Source organism: Halyomorpha halys, unplaced genomic scaffold (assembly GCF_000696795.3).
Source record: "Halyomorpha halys isolate HHAL.00 unplaced genomic scaffold, Hhal_1.1 Scaffold1967.1, whole genome shotgun sequence".
In the NCBI taxonomy this organism is placed as follows: domain Eukaryota; kingdom Metazoa; phylum Arthropoda; class Insecta; order Hemiptera; family Pentatomidae; genus Halyomorpha; species Halyomorpha halys.
The window spans coordinates 143,196-148,684 of record NW_027112357.1 but is presented as its reverse complement, the minus strand read 5'-3'; the positions used below and the strand labels follow the sequence as shown (position 1 = coordinate 148,684).

The window sequence follows — 5,489 nt, the reverse complement described above, 5'->3', positions numbered from 1 at the left end:
CAATCTATTAATATTTAAAAGAAACTCTAACGCATGCATATAAAGATTAAAATAAAATAAATAAGTATAATAATCTGCTAGTTATATATAATATTATTTATATATAACTAGCAGAGCCGAAGTTGCTTCGCAATCACTGGATTTGAAGATTTATATAAATACAATTGATATATGTACTTAAATTATTGGATTTAGATAAAACAGAACATAAGCTACACATTATTATTTATTAAAAATAAAACATTTTATCATTTGTTTTTTCTCCAGACTTCAAGATTCCATTTAGGACCGATTTAGGTTATTTTTTTTCTTCTTTTAAAGAATTGATGTACCTTCCTTTTCTCATACACATTGTATTAAAAAATTAACCCTTTTTCAATTATTCTCAACTAATAATTAATATTCTTTATTACTACTATTAATGTAATTTTTTCTTTTCATTTTTCATTCTTTTTTAGCATATTTTTAAGTTTCACGTTGGTAACATGCTTATTATTTATATTAATTGAATTTTGTTTGTAGCGAAAACTCTAAAATTTGAAGTTTTTGGAAAAAAAGTTATTTAATCATGATATTAAATTTTGTACTATGAAAGTTCCAATACTAAAAGATGCGTGTTTTCTCTGTTTATCTTCTTATCATTTCCCTATTTTTTTTATCGATTTTCATTCCTTAATGCACTTTTCCAATGTTTGTTATAACCAGAGAAGGAAACAACAACACGACATAGGCCCATTAGAAAAAAAAAAAGAACTTACAACCTCAAAAAACAAAAATAAATAAAATCATAATTAAACAACAGATCAGCATCACCAAACAGGAATTTATTATACTCCTCTAAATTCTGCCAGTCGGATAGAGTGAAAAGTATGTGTTCTGTCTGAAATCACTTACCATCTTTGAGATTCTCTTTGTGTTAATTTTGATTTCTGCCTGTCAGTAATTTATTATTAATGAAATTTCGAATCTCCTCTTTATCATATTTGCCATTTGTTATAATATTAAATCGATTTAAGTAATATATTCTCTAATGGATTATATTAATGTCTATTTTGTATTGTGTATTTTTTTGTGAATAATACAGTGTGTGGGATGTATTTGTGAAGTCAGGGTGATATGATTGAAGCTAGACTGTTTTATTTCAACTTATATCCAATTTCCTTATGCAGTCTCATAACTTTCTTTTATTGTTCACGTATATCAAAAGAATCCCTTTATTCATCCATATCCCTATAGAACTATATTCCCCTCTCTTTGAAAATGTTAAAAGAGATTATAATAAATGTATTTTATAATATTTAATTGAATTTACATGCTTGTCATACTTTTTTTCTCCTTTGTCGGTTTTTACTTTTTTTTTTTAATTAATATTATGGATACTCCTGGTCCTACATAATTGTTTGTATTGTTACTTACTTTATGGTTTTACTTAGTTAAAAATAAGCGTCCTTTACCGAATAGTGTGTATAATTTTGGTAGAATGTAATTATTAACCTTAATTAGCTAGGAAATTTGTATTCAGATTATAGATTGCGTTGTGAACCTAAGATGTATTGAATACATATTAAAGCATGTCCTGTTTATTGTGGAAAAAAGATTTAAGATATGATTATGTTTTAATGATTTAGATGACAAATATAAAAATTTCTTATTTAATATTGTATCATTCATGTATTATAATTCATTCTAAAATTGTAAAATAGAAAAGAACATATTTCTAAACACCCATACCTATTCTTCTGATACATGCTAATAACAAAAAATACTTCCCAATGTAATTAACGGGAATAATTAATTAAAATATGATTCAATGAATGGACAAATATATTTTGGATTTTAGAAATACGTAAAACAAAATATTCAGATATATTTATTTATTTATTCATACGGAAAATTATTTCGATTTGGAAATATATTTTTGAATTCATGTATAATATAATGATTTTCACTACAAGTTTCATAAATATAATAAATGATTTCTTTCGACCATGTATTGTCTACGAATAAAGAATGTAATATTTAGATAAATTTTAAAAATAACTCTATTTTAAAGATACTTGACGTAAATTAACACAGATTACATATATTTACATTTTGTGCTAAGGGTTTACTCCTTTACATTTGGATTTTTCTCATTTATAGAATAAATATATTCATTTATTCATTACATATTCAACAGTTCTTTTTTGCTGGATGATTGAAGCTTCTCATTAGTGAAGATGAATAAAAAGACCGTCTTTCTGAGCTGTTCTTTTTATTTATGCATTGAGCTTTCAGGAACCATATTCAGGGCGGTGGGGTTCGGCCTGACCTCCTTCAAACGCCAGCAATACCACGACTGAGGTTACCCATCGGACTATGTAAGAAAAAAAATTAGGGTTTTCTAATTACAATTCATCCATAATTATTATTTTCAAAAGAATGAACTCAATGTCTGTAATCACGAGCTAGCGCATTCCATTCATTACAGCCAAAAATTTCTGAAGTAGATTCAATATTTTCCATTTTTATTTATTAAAATACAGTGGAGCTTTCATTTATTCACAATTCATCCTACTAATAAATATTTAGTTAATATTTCTTATATAGGTACCCCAGAGATAAAAGACAGTTGAAGCGGACACAGGAATATAGAACAAATGCCGATAATCAACCCAATATATATTTTTTATCATTGTTATACTTCTTCCTTGTGTAATATTATCTGTCATTTATACATAATAAATAATGTTTTTAGTAATTTTATGAACAAATTTTTCAGTTTTTTGTTCATAAGTGAGAGTATAAACTAAAATTTTTTTTTTTTATTTTTGGGAAAAATTCGTGCTGGTAATTTTGAAATTCAAAATCAGCAACCATAAAAAAATATCTAAAGAGAGCAATTTTTCAAAATTTTCTGAACAATTGAGACTTTACGTAAACAAGGCAACCATTATATACTAAAAAAATAAATCCAAGTTGCTTGGTCTGGCTGATGTTCCAAAATAAAAAATAATAATCAAGTAAGACGATTTATTGAATGAATTTATTATTAATTTTATATGGTTGAAATGTTCGTCTAAGGAGAGAATAAAATTTAATAATGTTAAGATTTATTAATTCAATAAATTTTTAATTTATTTGGGTTGTAACGGTGCAGGTACATGTATATTTATGCATGTCGTTTTATGATTACAAGATTTTTCAACAAGTGAATTTCTTAAGTAAGCGCTACGGATCAAAATTTGTTATTTTTACTTTTATAAACATAATAAAAGCATAGAGGTCATTTTTAAACGTAAGTGGAAACAAGAATAGGTTTTTATTTTAATCGCAATAACTACCGATGACAATTAACCATATTTAATAACTTGACAATTAGCCGTATTTTCCAAAAACGCCCATATCTCACATCCCACCTTAGGATTGAACCAGGATATTAAAAAAAAAATAAAACACACTCACCAATTTCAGCATCTTGATTGATGTCCAACAAATGAATGTTTATCGTACTTGTCTGAGAAAGGAGATTTATAGATTTTCAGAGAATTCGATAATTAAGATAACCTCCGACCAATCAAATAGAATAAAGAAAATCTCGTTAAAAATGATTATAACTTGACTAAATGTTTTTTGCTTTGTTTTCTTTTTTTTTATTTGATTATATTAATTTCAATGCGTTGAATAACAGATATATGATGTCAATCGCATGCTTATCACCTATTCCAGAACATTAAAAATTATTTTTAGAATCAAGGAGATTCCTTAACATCTAAAAATCAAAAGTCGAATAACTAATTATGGTTAATTGGTCGTACAATTTTATGTAAATGAATCAGCAATTCTAAATATATAAATAAAATTCTATTCTATTATTTACTCTATAAATAACCTCCTTGCACAATCTTTGGTCGAGTAACAGTGCTTTCTTAGAAAGTACTGCACCCTTAACCCATGGTTGTAGTGGTATAGATTTTTTTAATTTAATTTAAAAAGTTTTTTGGACTAGGATAAAAATGTAATACTAAGTTTACTTATTTTTCCTACCTTGAAGTATGCGATGGAAATACGCCAACCCAGATAGAACCACTAATCTGTTTTGTCAGTTTTCTTAGGTGAATGCTCTCTCTCCTCAAAATCTTTGGCAAAGAAGCACCGTGGGAGTAATAACCGAAAACTTTGCTGTGTTATATATTTATTAATTTTATGTTTTAAACAAAAATCTGTTCTATAGACGCTCTAGCGGGTATAACAACTTTGATATCCCTTACTAACTTTCTCATTAAAGTCCGTTGTCTTTTCATACATAGAACATCTCAGTGAGAAAAAAATAATAAACAAAATATTAATTTATTTTTCGCATAACTCAAAAAATAAACATTTTATGGGAAATGATAGTAATTCATATAATTTTCAGCAAAACAAAAATATATTATCTAAATGAGGCAAGTATCAGTGAAGGAATATCGTATTGTATTTTATTCATATAATACATGCATAACTCTGTAATTATTGATTTCTCCGAACATTGCACATGCTCAGTTGAAGATAATTAAATTGTTTACAAAGTTGATCTGGATAAAGCAATAAGAAACCAACTTATTTAGACTCAAATAATATACACCAGATAATTTTTCTATTGTGCTTAGCACTCAAATTGTTCGAGTCTGCACATCATATTTTTTTTATAGTAAAAATTTTTATCAAACCTCGGAGGCATTATAAAAACATAAACTTTACATTCTAAATAAACAGATCCTAATATTCAATGAAAGTTTTATCGTCTTATGATATCGATAAATCAAGCTACAAAACAATATCAGCAATATCAAACACTTAAAAAGATTTTAGAAAAAAGCAGAAAATTATAAAAATCAATCAAATCTTAAACTCAATATTTACAGTGAAAATTTTTGATATGTTAGTATTGTTATTTTATATATATTTTAATTATTTTATTCATTAATCATAAATCGTTTTAATTTTATTCTTTTAGTTTTTTAAAGTAGTTTTAGTATTAAGATTACTTTAACTATAACTAGTAATGAGTTAATAATTGATTTTACTGTGAATTACTATTTAGGTTTTATTTGAATTCACTAACACCTAAATTAATAATTCATTTAACGGATAAATGACCAAATGACCTCAAGAACTTTTGCTATTGATGACATTAAGATCCTTATTAGAAAACATCTTGAATTTACAAGAAATTGCATGTAAATCATATAGATTACATATATAATTTTGTAAGCATATATTTATATAAGTTTGTAAACATATATTTTTGTTTTTGTACAATATTAAGTTGTATAAAGTAGATATAAAAACCCCACGAAAAAAATTACCTCAGTTTAAAATAAGTAGAATTTCAAAAATATTATTAAGAGTACTTCTAAGAATTGAATATTTGAAAATAATTTTTTTATATTGTGACTGAGGTGAAGGTCCTAATGTTTGGAAATGGACAATTAAAAAGGTCAAAACGTTACAGAAGTAGAAAGTATATA

General features: G+C 25.6%; 1 long non-coding RNA gene across 1 annotated transcript in view; it reads right to left on the bottom strand.

Moving 5' to 3' along the window:
• The window catches only part of LOC106690916 (uncharacterized), an 8,569-nt gene extending 4,984 nt beyond the window's left edge, over positions 1-3,585 (bottom strand). Inside the window, exon 1 of the long non-coding RNA XR_001344690.2 lies at positions 3,445-3,585. This is a non-coding gene — a long non-coding RNA (uncharacterized lncRNA). The remainder of the gene's footprint in view (positions 1-3,444) is intronic.
• Positions 3,586-5,489: the final 1,904 nt, after the last annotated feature.